The 13,931-nt window shown below is 38.8% G+C and overlaps 1 pseudogene; it reads left to right on the top strand.

Annotated features, from left to right (window-relative positions):
* The first annotated feature begins 7,131 nt into the window (after nucleotides 1-7,131).
* LOC122749987 overlaps nucleotides 7,132-13,931 on the top strand; it is a 59,755-nt pseudogene continuing 52,955 nt past the window's right edge.

Raw genomic sequence — 13,931 nt, 5'->3', positions numbered from 1 at the left:
GTATTTGGAGAGCATTTTCCATCATGAATCCTTTGGAACTATCTTGGACCATTGTATTGCTGAGAAGAGTCAAGTCTTTCACAGTTGGTCAATACACAATGTTGTTGATACTGTGTACAATGTTCTCCTGGTTCTGCTCATCTCACTCATCATCAGTTCATGTAAGTCCTTCCAGGTTTCTCTGAAATCTGCCTGCTCATCGTTTCTTACAGCACAATAGTATTCCATTACATTCATGTACCACAACTTGTTCAGCCATTCCCCAATTGATGGGCATCCCCATAATTTCCAATTCCTTGCCAGATGGCATTATTTCTAAAGTAAAGTTAAGTAATTTGTACCAGATTAAACTGTCATTGATTGCACCATTTCATTGTTCATGGACAGTTGTTCAGTTGTTTTAGTTGTGTCTGACTCTGTGACCCCACTTGGGATTTTCTTTGCCATGATATTGGAGTGGTTTGTCATTTCCTTCTCCAGTTCTTTTTATAGATGAGGAAAAGGAGACAAACAGGATTAAATGATTTGCCCAGGATCACATAGCTAATTCTGATCTTCCTGACTCTAGGCCTGGTCTCTATCCATTATGCCAATCTAATCAAATTATTTTCTTCCTTTGTGTTTTTTTTTCATTAAGGGTTTACATATAAGTACAACTTTGACTTATTAGAAACATGACAATATTCAATATACCTATATGAAAGAATCTGTTGAGAACTTTATATTTACCCCTATTTAATTTGATTAGATCTGACCCATCATTCTACCTTGTCAAGACCCTTTTGGATACTGACATCGTCCATTATGTGATCTGTTCCTACTAGATTTGAATCTTCTGCAAGTCTGAAGAACATTATGTCTATGTACACATATACCCATGCAGGGAATTAATAAAAATGTTAAATAGTATGGGGTGAATGTGATAAAGCCCTTGGTTACTTTTCTGGGGACTTTCTTTCAAGTTACCAAATTAATAATCATTCTCTAAAAGTAATGAGTTATATATTTTCCATCTTTGGTCTAAAAACCTAAGGTACCTGCTTAAAAATTAGATAATTTATTCATGCCTCGAGTCAAATTTTTAGTGGAAAGGTGTTGAATACAAACTGTAACACAAGAGGTCTAAATGTTAGGATTCTTCATTATAAAATTTGGTTTTAACTCTAGAAGTAGCTAAAATATATCAATACTATGAGTCTACCATTTACATAACAATGACAATTAATTTTTATCACAGAACATCATTTAGCTTTGTACTGATTTGAAAATGTAGAATGACTGAAATTCTCCTAAAATCAGTATTTTAAATCTATGCTTAGTAAGCTCTAGAATTTCTTTCTTTTTTTAAAGTAATAAACATTTTTATTTATAGTTTTGAATTCCAATTTTTATCCCTCCTTCCCTTCCCTCCCCTCCCTTTTCCTTGAGGTGGCAAACAATCTGATATGGGTTATACATGTACGATTATGTAAAACATTATCATATTAGTCATTTTGTACAAGAAAACTTGAATAAAAGGAAGAAAATGAAAGAAAGTGAAAAATAACATGCTTCAGTCTGTGTTCTATCAATATATGTTCTTTCCTTGGAGGTGGATAGTATTTTTCATCAATAGTCCTTTGGCATTTTCTTGAATCATTGTATTGTTGAGAATAGTTAAGTCATTCACAGTTCTTCATCAAACAATATTGCTATCTGTGTGCACAATGTTCTGCTCACTTCACTATGTATCAGTTCATAAAAGCCTTTCCAAGCCTTTCTGAAATCATTCTGCTTGTCATTTCTTATAGCACAATAATATTCCACCACCATAATATACTACAGTCTGTTTAGCCATTCCCCAATTGATGGGCATTCCTTTGATTTCCAATTCTTAGCCACCACGAAAAGAGCAGCTATAAATATTTTTGTACAAACAGGTCTTTTTCTATTTTTGAGGATGTCTCTGGGATATAAACCTAGAAGTGGTATTGCTAGATCAAAGGGTATGCACAGTTCTTTGGGCATAGTTCCAAATTGCTCTTCAGAATGGTTGAATCTTTTCACTACTCCACCAACAGTGCATTAGCATTCCAGCTTTCCCACATCCCCTCCAACATCCAATATTTTCCATTTTTGTTATATTTGCCACTCTGATAGGTGTGAGGTGATACCCTCAGATTTGTTTTAATTTGTCTTTCTCTGATTAATAGTGATCTAGAGAAAGCTCTAGCATTTCTAAAGTTATTAAAGAGACGAAAACTAAAAATTTTTTTTAAAAGCATGTGTTTTTGTACACTTTGCTATAACCATTCCTGAAATGAATGTAACTGGTAAAATTAAGTTAATTTCGTGGCTTAAAAAATTAAAATCAGAGCATTTGCTTGTCTCAAGTCTGGTAACTGTTTCCATTTTCCACGATCTTTCAAAGAGTGCTGACAGCATCTCAGCTATTACATCTTCTAATTTTTCCAGTATCCTGGAATTCATCCAGGCTTATTATATTGAACTCATTCAGAGAAGCTAAGTGCTCTCTTAGTACCTTCTCGTTTATTTTGGATTTCAACTCCTTGCTCAGTCATTTTTTTTTTTGTTCAGTACTTGTCCATCACAAGATCATTCTCCTTGGAAAAAATACCAGAAGTAATGTAAAAGTATATTGGTTCTGCTTTTTCTCTGTGATCCATTATCAATACCTCATCTAGCTCAAAGAATAATATTGCTCGTTCTTTGATAGTCATTTTTATCTCTAACAGAGAAAACGAAACAAAAAAACCTCTTTTGTTCCTTAGTGTTCATTGCCAACCTTACTCATTATGAACCTTAGCTCTCCTAATGCTACTCTTATAGAAGCAGGCTAAACTTTTCTATTCACCTTTCATTATCCACTCTTGCTTCCATATTCCCTACAGGTCAGTACTTCTGGATATCCATATTATCAGAAATGTGGTCACCCCTCTCAACCCATTCATGCTTCAACATCTGTGTAACTCTTGTCCATCTCCTCCCACAGACCTTCCAGAGGAGTCCTACCCTTATTCTAGGACCTAGAGTCTAGGCCTTTTAACATTACATGGGCACCAGCATTTTCACTGTCCCTTACTCTTACTATGGGTGGCCCCTTTCTTTTTTGATTATGCCCCTGCTAGAAAGTAACTTTTATCCCTTTCTCTCCATTGCCCTATGGGTCACCTGCTATTTTGACTCTTTGGACATATGGTATTTCATGATCCATAATTGTATAGTGTCTGTGGAAGAAGATTGATATAAGATTGGTTTTGGTTTCAGGGAGCAACTTGGGCTCATGATAAATCCTATATAATTTCAGAAATACAACCCAGCCCATTTTCAGTCACTTAATTTCTTTGGGCCTCAGTTTCTGTATGTGCCAAATGAGGACATTGGATGAGATGTCCCCTTAGATTGTTTCCAAGTTTCTGTTGCATTGTCCTCTATTGGTCCCTTACCCCCAAGCCCTCCCCATTGTCAGGCCTTTTCTCTTTGAGTCCTTTACTGCTCTCACTGCCATCTACTGTTTTTCATCTACTATCCATCCCCACCCCCAGCCCCCTCAAAGAGGGTTCTTTTAGTATTTAAAAAAAAAAAACTCATAGACCCAGGGATTGTGAATTAAAAAAAAAAAAAAACGTGATTGCAGGGAGCAGCTAGGTGGTGCAGTGGATAAAGCACCGTCCCTGGATTCAGAAGGACCTTAGTTCAAATCCGGCCTCAGACACTTGACACTAGCTGTGTGACCCTGGCCAAGTCACTTAACCCTCATTGCTCGGTCAAAAAAAAAAAGTGATTGCAAACAAGGTCTACACATTAAGTGTTCTTTTGAACTTCCTTGATTTTGTCTGAGCTTTCCTTCCCTGACCTCCACCTGGGTGCTAAAATTTCTTTCAACTCCTTTCCATTCCACTTACATGAATCATGGTGCACATAGATCATTCCTCAGAAACAAGAATGAGAGGAGCTACTTTTGTCCTAACTCCTATTAATACCGATCAAATCTGCTCTTCCTACACAAGTACCACAGATTTTCAGAAGGAACCATAGAGGCAATAGAATTCAACCTAAATCTGTCAACAAATTATCCTCTGCAGCACCACTGACAAGTTGTTATGCCTTAGCCTGAAAACATCTAATGAGAGGGGACCCACAAATTCCCACTGCAGACTATTCCGGTTCTATGTAGTTCAATCGCTAGGAATTTTTTTCCCCCTTACACTGATCCAAGATCTGTCTCTCTGGAACTTGTCCCATTGCTTTTAGTTCTGCCTAATGGGACAAGGAAGAATTAGTCTAGTCCCTTTGCCATATGATAATCTTTCAAACACTGCTTTGTCTTTTTTTCCCTTTGGTATCCCCAGAAGTTAACACAGTGCCTAGCACGTCATATGCACTGAATAAATGAATGCTTGTTTGCTGACTTGAGTGACTGACTTAAAGGAAGCTATCATTTTCCCATTCTACTTCCCTGCCTTCCCTGCTCTCTCTCCTCCCAGCCCGCCCTCCTCCCCCACTCCCACCCCACCAAATTGTTTCTTTTTTCTATAGGCTAAAATTTCTCATTATCTACAGACCATTCTGCTATGGCATGCACACCAGTCCCTGCACTATCACAGTCACCCTCCTTTCTATATGTTATAGCTCCTGACTCCAGGGCCAGTGCTCTATTCACTGTGCCACCTTGCTGCCCCTAATTCCTGCTTTTGATGCATACTGCAGTAAGACCTGTCAGTACCTTGGTTAATTCTCTAAAACTGTTAAGTTAAAATTTGAGTTGTCTATCTATATCAGTGGAAGGAATTTCCTCAGTGAAAAATCCATAATACCTATGAAATCATATATCCAAACTAAAAAAATGCATATATTCATATTATGCCAATTTACAGGTTGATTGCTTATTGTTCAGTCATGTCTTTATGACCCCATTTGGAGTTTTCTTGGCATGGATACTGGAGCAGTTTGCCATTTCCTTTTCTAGGAAACTAAAGCAAACTGGTTTAGTGAGTTGCCCAGGGTCACACAGCTAGTAAGTGTTTGAGGCCAAATTTGAACCCAGGTCTTCCTGATTTCAGGCCCACCACTCTATCTACTGTGCTACCAACCTGCACAATTTATAAATATACAGTATTTCTTTCTTTAAAAAAACTTTGAAAAACCAAAGACATTAAACTAATTTGAATTAGTACAAAAGTTCATGTCAGCATTTTGTGTTAAATGTTTCACACTGATTTAGAAATGTTTTGAATTAAGCAAAACCCTAAAGTCATTGTTGCCAAGTATGCCTCCTCTCATAATTTTTAAGCCTTTGTTTTGAGGGAAATATTATCTAGTTTATTTACATCATTTCCTCAAGATCTTGCTTTTTTAGTGCTGTTTGATGTTCAGGGAGTCTTTCAGAGAGCATTTTGTCCCTTTTTTTTCTCCTTTTGAAACCACAAGATAAGCCTGTGTAATTAACTTGGCAAAACTTATTTTCTTATCTTCACTGCAGGCAGTCATCTCTTAGGTTATCATAATTCAGTATGCTAGAGATCTCCCAGTTTTGAAAATGAATACAAGAATCTTAGGCATGCCACTTGATTTTAGAGCTCAGGTTTATACTATGAAAATCTTGATAGTTTCATAAGATCATAAAAAGTAAAATTTCTAAATGTTCTCTATAACTTGGAATTTTTTTGTTTTTTGTTTTTTGAGACTGGGTCTTTGGCACAGTGGATAGTGTACTGATCCTGAAGTCAGGAAGACTCTTCTTCCTGAGTTCAAATCTGGTCTCAGACACTTATTAGCTGTGTGATCCTGGGCAAGTCACCTAATCCTGTTTGCTTCAGTTTCCTCATCTGTAAAATGAGCTGGAGAAGCAAATAGCAAACCACTTCAATTATCTTTACCAAGAAAACCCCAAATAGGGTCATGAGGAGTTGGACATGGCCAAAAAAATGACTGAATAATAACTCCTTACTTTACCTAATCTGGAAGTACAGCAGACACTCATGGGCTTGATCCCAATACTGGTCTGTACTGAAGCTTGAGTCTGTTTGCCCCTCCTTATGTGGCTTGGTCACTTTCTACTCCAAGGGGCCCATGGTAGTAGATTCAGTGTGGACACCCCATCAACTTTAGCCTTGTTGCAGACCAGAACTCCTGAATTCACGCCATCTACTGCCCTCAGCCTCCCAAGCAGGCTATAGATATTGACCATGACACTCAGCTTTATTCTTTGAAGTTCACAGAAGACAAACATAAAGTGGAAAGGACTGATGATAAACCTGAAGATTAGGATCGAAATGACCTTGATCAAATTGAAATTAGGTGAGAAATGGCCTGAACTTTAGAAACAAATACAGATTGGTATACCTTTACATGATGATGATAATTTTCAGTAGTGTCTGACTCATCATGACCCCTTCTGGAGTTTTCTTGACAAAGAAACTCCATTCCTTCTCTAGCTCATTTTATAGATGAAGAAACTGAGGCCAACAGGGTTAAGTGACTTGCTCAGAGTAACACAACTAGTAAGTATCTGACACATAGCAACCACAAAATCAGTTTTTTAAAATTAGATTTTATTTGATTTAAACTTAAATGATTAGATTCTGACTGGTTCATAATAATTCATAATGTGAACCAAACTTGAAGTATACAGGGAAAATAGGTAGAATGATTAAATAAGCATGTAGGAAAAAAATCCTGACTATAACAACTAGAAGTCATTGTGGATACCAAGCTAAACATCGTATCCTTTGGTTTTACATCACTTTCATTTCTTAATAGCTTACTAATGAACTATCCATTGTAACAAAGAATTAAAGCAGTTTAGAAAAACTAAACAACACATCAATTGGGGGGGGGTGTCTGATGGTGTATACAATGTACCAAACCATAAGCCCCATTTCTTCCATAAAGAGAAGATGTGTAACAATAGCAGTGGTTTTAAAAAGTGGTCATAATGCTGTCTTGCAAAAAGAAGAGCAGATATTATGGGAGATGTGAGTTCATCCTCCCCTTCTAGGTCAGGCTATTACTTAGGGCACTAGATCATGCTCTGGATTCAGCTATTTGACACCAATACCAAGAATGACTTAGAGAGAGTTTAAAGGGACAATCATAAAAATGATTAAAATGAAATTGATCCTCGCCAAAATGCTTAAAGAAGAGGGGCTTACTTTTCCTGGAGAAGAAAGAGCTGAAGGTAAATTTAATCAGGACAGAGTATAGAAAAAAGCTTAAGCTACAGCATGAAGGATTTAGCCCGGATTTAAGGAAGAATTTCCTGATAGTGAAGGCTGTTAAACACTGAAATGGAAGAATGTAGAATGTTTAGGGTCTTTTTAGATTCTCTTTATTTTGAGTGGTTCAGGGCTTTTTTTTTTCCCTTGAAGGGAGGGATGGATTCTTGGGGTTCTCTCTTCATCCAAATCCCTACCACCTGAACCCAACAACCCTTACTCTCTTTCTTTGACTTACCAAATTGTTCCTTCTCTTCCTGACATGAAATTTCCCTTGAAAATTTGGGGAGTGCAGTGCCTAAATAGATGCAAGGATTTCAAAAAGGATTGGTAGGAAGTGGACAACTCTTATTAAAAAAATTATTCATGCCTTTATTCCTGTCCACAACTGTCCAACATGCAAAATCACCATACTACATTTACAGGCCATATATCAATAGTAGGGTTAATACAGGTATAGCTTGCTTTGGGTAATAAGTATATCCTTGGAAGTATGTTTTAAATCCAAATTGGGAAGTAGAATTTAAAAAATATTAGAGGAACCAGTATTCTAGGGAAATCCTATAGTGAGACCTGTTGTAAGGAGAAAAAAACCCATCTGTTGGTCAAATAAACCATTCAAATAATCTTTTGTATGAAGCTAAGGAAGTCACATATTAGAGTTGGCAGATGCCAAGGCTCACTTTCATGTGAGAATCTTCAAATTAGCACCTTTTTTGAGGCAAAATACTCCCTTCACCTTCTAAGGATGACTACATGGAAAGCAAACTGATCCCAACAGAACACAGTCCTTGAATACAGTAGATGTAGATGCTCAATAGATATTTGTTGAATGAATGAAAATTAATTTCCTCCTCCTGTATATAGTAAATTGTTTAGATCATCATTGACCTTAAAATCTTTATCTTCTCTTCAATTGCTTAGAGAATCATAGACTTTAGAGCCTTTTGTCTTCTCTGGTGTCAAGCAAGGAGGTTTAGCTTCCCTGGGTCTTTGGGTGGAGAAAGGACCTCAGGTCTTCTCTTAGATGCCTTCATTCATCAGAGTGAAGCCTTAAGCACATGGTCTTTTGAGAGCTGAGAAAGGTAGTGCCAACACACCAGTGGTCTACTCCTTCCATCCTGGTTGACATGAACCCATGACCACAGGTAGTTACTTCTGGCCCTGTTGGTGTCTACCTTTCTATTCCTTAGATAAAGGAATATTGGATATGGAACAGATTAGGCTGCTGCCTTGTGAGCTTCAAGATTGTAAGTGAGCTGTCAGAAGTGTGGAGTTAGAGTGCATGCTAGAAGTTAGAAACAGCCAAACCTCAATTCGCCAGCACAGCCAAAAGGATCAGCTGAGGTACAAGCCCAGCACTGAACTGGCTGTACAAACAGGGCATCTACTATGTTCATTGGCCATGCTGAATTTAGGAGTAAACTTAGTGGGGCAAATGTTTCTTAGCAACTGCTTTACATTGGTGTCCATGCTCCCCAGGGATGGAGGTGGTATAGGGAAGAGTATGCCACTAAGTATTGAGGAGAATGGTTTGTACTTCTGTTCTTGCTATATCCTATCACTAAACATCCCTCTGTAATTTTTAAAAAGATCTTAGAGATTATCTAGTTAACTCTGTCATTTTACAGGCAAGGAAACTATGGTCCAGAGCAGGTAGAGTAATTGACCTAGCAACACAGCTGAACTGAGATGAGAACTCAGTCATTACTCCTCTAACCCTCATTTTAAACCAAATTTTTAACAAAATTCTCTTTTTGGGATATTCTCTCTTCTCTGGGTTTTCATTCCACGGTTCTCTCCTAATTCTACTCTTATATATGTAATCCTGCTCAGTCTCTTTTGATTGATAAGTCTTCATCTTTCTGTGTAGTAGTATATTCCCGGATTCCATGTTGAGCCTTCTTTTCTTTCTTTACCCCTCTCACTAAGTGATGTCATCAGATACCCTACTCCTTCTATGAGACAACTCTCAAATCAAAATATTCAACTATCATCTCTCTTCTGATCTCCAGCCCTTCCTTACCAACTGCTTACTGGTCAGCTCCACCTGCATATCCCATGAGCATCTAAAACTCAGCATGTCTCAAACAGAACTTATTGTCTTTCCCTCTAAACCTATATGTCTTCCAAATTTCCTTACTGATGTCCAGGGCATCACCATTTTTCTGGGCACCAAGGTGACCTTGTGACCTCATTCCTGACTCTTCACTCACTCACAGCACCCATATCCAATGTGTCTAAGTCTTGTTAAATCTCATTACAGAGCTTTCTTGAAGCCATCCCCTTCATAAAGGCACCCTGAAGGAAAGACAGGAGACAACATGTTCCACCACCACCACTACTTCCTTCTCAGATTCTGATAGAGAAAACCCAGGACCCTGAGCTAAAGAGCCTTGGGGATAGCAATGTTCCTAAACCACCAGATCTGCTTCTACCCCAGTCCTACAACTATCATTGAGGGGAGAAATGACTGTGGAAATGGAGCTTAACTTTCTTATCACCACCACCAAATAGGCAGATGGGCTCAGGAGTCCTAAAAGTGGCAACTCCCCCTCCCCAGATCATTGGTCCTGCCTCCAGCCCAGCCCAGCCCCCATAGCTATCATCCAGGAAACAACTCCTGGGAGGAATCCAGTCATCCCCATAAAGTGCCAACCAACTGCTACACACAAAGCAAGCTAGCCTGGTTGAAGCAACAAAGCACCCTCAGGGAAAGAGAGAGATAGGATGTTCTAGTTAAGTCCAATTACCACACCACCACCACAATCTCCCCTTAAATCCTGAAGAGAAAGCTCAGGACCTGGACCCTAAGAGCCTTGGGAATAGCAATTCTTCCTGTCTGGTTCCCTGAGCCATCATCTCAGGAAACAAACTTTGTGTAGATGCCACCTGGCAACCACTCCTGCAGGTGTTATGGCCACAGCTGCTAAAGACTCAGAAGAGAGAGTTCTTGCCACCAAAGTCCTTAGCATTGTCATATAGTCCAACATCAGAAATGGATATGATTCTATCAGCAGAAATCATTGTTAGCCCTGTTTATGTACCAGGAACTGTGCTAAACACTGGGGATACAAAAATACAAAAAGAGGTAAGACATAGTCCTTGCCCTCAAGGAGCTCATAATCTAATGGCTGATACAACAAGCAAACAAATGTGTACAAACAAGCTATATATAGGATAAATATATTATAAATTATAAATATATTACATATAGGATAAATAAAAATATATAATAAATAATAATAAAGTATTATTAAAAGAGGGAGGGCATGAGAATTAAAAGGGGTTAGGAAAGGCTTCCTGTAGAAGAGGAGAATTTAGTTAAAAGGGAGACAGAGAAGGCAGTAAGTAGAGATGAGGAGGGAGATTATTCCAGGTTTGGGGGATAGAAAAAATGCCCAGAGTCCAGATATAGTGAATTGAATAAAACATGTCTACTAAGACATTTATGAAAGCATTGATTTTTTCCTGTCACTTGTGTGACAGGAAAGCAGGAATGAAAGAGTAACTTTTTTGAATAGTTGCAAAGCCCTAAGGTACTGTATTAGCCAGTTAACTACTTATATAGGATGTGTGTGTGTATATATATATATGTGTGTGTGTGTGTGTGTGTGTGTATACATATGTATATATACACACTGTAAGAGGCTAAAATTCTAGCTATACTGTATAAAATATCTAATGAGTGGTCACCAATAAATTATAAGCTTTAACAAGAGTTAGACTTTTAAGCATTTATTAAGGAGAATAAGAATTTGGTAAAGAGAGAGAGAAAAGCCTAGATTCATCTATCTATTAAAGAGAGAGTGCATTTCTAGCTCCCTTCTCCACCAGAGTCCTCAGGAAAGAGACCGAGTCAGAGCGCCAGCCTCCCACTTCTTCCTCCCACAAGCAAATGTCACTTCCTGACACCAAAGAAAAGATGCATGGTCTTGCCCTCAGAGACCTTCTTCTCATGGTGGAGCCCTCCTACAGTAAGTCTCCAGCAGGTGGCATCATTCTAATCATTCCAACACACACACACACACACACACACACACACACACACACACATACACACACATATACATATATATCCTCATTTGAAGAGTCTTCACATTTTAGTCTTTATTTGCCACCATCTTGATGCTTCAGGTTTTGTTTTTGTGTCCCCAGGGTCCAATACAATACCAATGGATACACAGTAGGAGCTTAATAAGTGCTTGTTGAATTTAATTGAATAAAGGACATTCGATATGACTAAGTAACATAGCTGCTAACAGCTAGCCTTAAAGAGTATGGTGAAGGAGATCCCACATGAACCTGCTAAGAAAATCAGAAATGATACAATGTTTATTATTAAGAGATGAGTGGCACATCGGAAATAGGGCTCTCCTTGGAATCAAGAGACCTGGGTTTGAATCCTATCTCTGACCCTTTCTAATTGTGTGACCCTAGGTAAGTCACTTCACATTTCTGAGCCCAAGTCTCCCAGTCAGTAAAATGGTGCAATAATATGTATACTACCTACTTCACTTTTCTTTTTCTGAAAGAGTTTTGCCAACCTTAAAACAATAGAGAAATGTGAGCTATTATACTTCATGGTTAATACCAGTGGTGTTCACAAAAGGGTGAGAACTGAACTTCCAAAAGAGATGTTGCATACCTTGATGTTGGTAGAAATGCGAGTGCAATGACCTATTAATGAAGCATGACTTGGGATCTGCCATCCATAACAATAAAATCACACTCTGTGATTGTGGCACTAGGCAAGAAGGCTAGAAGGATCCTTTTGCCCTACAGAGCCTTGGCTCCCTATCAATCTCTGTTATTGTAACTGGTATTCTTTTACTCAGGCCCTTTGCCAATATCCTAGGTGGTGTTTTTTTTCCATTCCTGTTGCCCATACCCTTCAACTTGGTTCTAACCCTTGTTGACCCGACCCCCTGCCTGGTCCCTAACCCTCTGTTTCCCAGTTTCTTGGAGTTCTGATCCCTGCATTTCCAGATTCTGAACCCTCATCTGACTGCATGTATTCATTAATAACTGTTAGCACTGGGGCAGCTAGGTGGTGCAGTGGATAAAGCACCGGCCCTGGAGTCAGAAGGACCTGAGTTCAAATCTGACCTCAGACACTTGACACTTACTAGTTGTGTGACCCTGGGCAAGTCACTTAATCCCAATTGCCTCACCAAAAAAACCCAACCCAACTGTTAGCACTTCCCTGCCTTTGATGACTTCTCTGGAAGTGGTCAGCTGATACAGCTAAGTTCTGGAGCCTGTCCACTCCACTCATGTCTAGCTAGTCTCAAATTCCTGTGCCTTTCAGGTTGCCTTATTGTTGAAGGTGGTGAGAGATGAAGAGGAAGGGATGAAGGGTAGAACCAACTTGAAGGATGGCCTAACAGTACTCAGTGACTGAATATTGGCAAAGTGAACATTTCTTTCTCTTCCATAGGCCAGATGGTTATGGGAATTAAATTTGATGTGGGTTAAAGGAATTCAACATAGCATGCTATCTAAAGCCAAAAGAGAAATGAAAAGGCTATGATTACAAAACTTTTTTTAGAATCTGCCTTGAACAGCAACCTTTCTTCAGTTCTTCAAAAGATGACTTATTTTGTCAATGAGCATGCTCCTTTTATCACAGACCACAGCTCTTCTGATTTCCAGTAGATTAATCAATTAATTAAAGAGCATTTATTAAGAGACAAGCAGTGGATAGAGAAATCTGATCTTGGAGTTAAAAAGCTATGAGTTAAAAACAAAAGCTATGAGTTCAAGTGCTGTCTCTGATACCTACTGACAACGGACAAGTTATTTAGCCCCTTAATGCCCCAGGTTAATGAAAAAGAAGGTACCCATCTATGCTAATGGAGAGGGTTATTCAGTGGGATTCAGTAATACTGAAGAAATAGCAGGTCTGATAAATAGAACAAGGGTGTTAGTTACTGAGTATAAAAAGACAAAAAATTAAATGAATGAATTATGAATGAAAAGAATCAAATTCTGGTTGATTAACCTAGAGATGTGTCTCCTCACACAGCTAGCTCATCCTTAGACAACAGACTATCATTGAACCTGTATTTGACACCTTTCTAGCTTGGAAGAATCTTCTAGAACTTGTGTTCTGCTGGTAGAACATTTGAGAATCAGGATCATCTCTGATCCACATGTGAACAAATAACTTCCTTATGCTGGTCTTACATTAATTTGCAGGATGTTAAGGGGATTTTGTTAAGCACTGATCAACATAGCACTTGTACTGAAAAATTAAGAATTTGCTCTAACAATCTCCAGTTGAGGGTCTGAAGAAGGGTCAGTGAATTAAGCTGACATCGACTGGGCCTGGTGCCACCCCCTGCAGCTGCCTTTCCTTCCACTACACAGGGTGGAAAACAGAGGGTTCCTCAGGGCCTTGGGAGCAGCAGATAGCTAGCCAACACCAGCAAGATATTTGTTCAGCTCAGTGCCCTTCCTCCCTCCTCTCCCCTTCCTCCTTTAACAATAAACAAAGAGCTGCTGCCATAGGAGTTTGTGGGGCCAGACACTAGGAACTTCGACAATCCTAATTTATGATAACTGAAAAAAGTAACATCTTAGGGCCCTGTAGCTCTTGCTACAACTGTACCAACTGGATCCACTGCAGATTTACGGTTTCTAAGCTTACCTGAGCCTCACAGTCTTTGAGGCAGTGAGATGTAGTGGGTGGAGTTCTGCACTTGACATCAG

This window comes from Dromiciops gliroides, chromosome 1 (assembly GCF_019393635.1).
Source record: "Dromiciops gliroides isolate mDroGli1 chromosome 1, mDroGli1.pri, whole genome shotgun sequence".
Taxonomy (NCBI): Eukaryota; Metazoa; Chordata; class Mammalia; order Microbiotheria; family Microbiotheriidae; genus Dromiciops; species Dromiciops gliroides.
The sequence above is the reverse complement of the archived record's forward strand: the minus strand, read 5'-3'. Positions and strand labels throughout refer to the sequence as shown.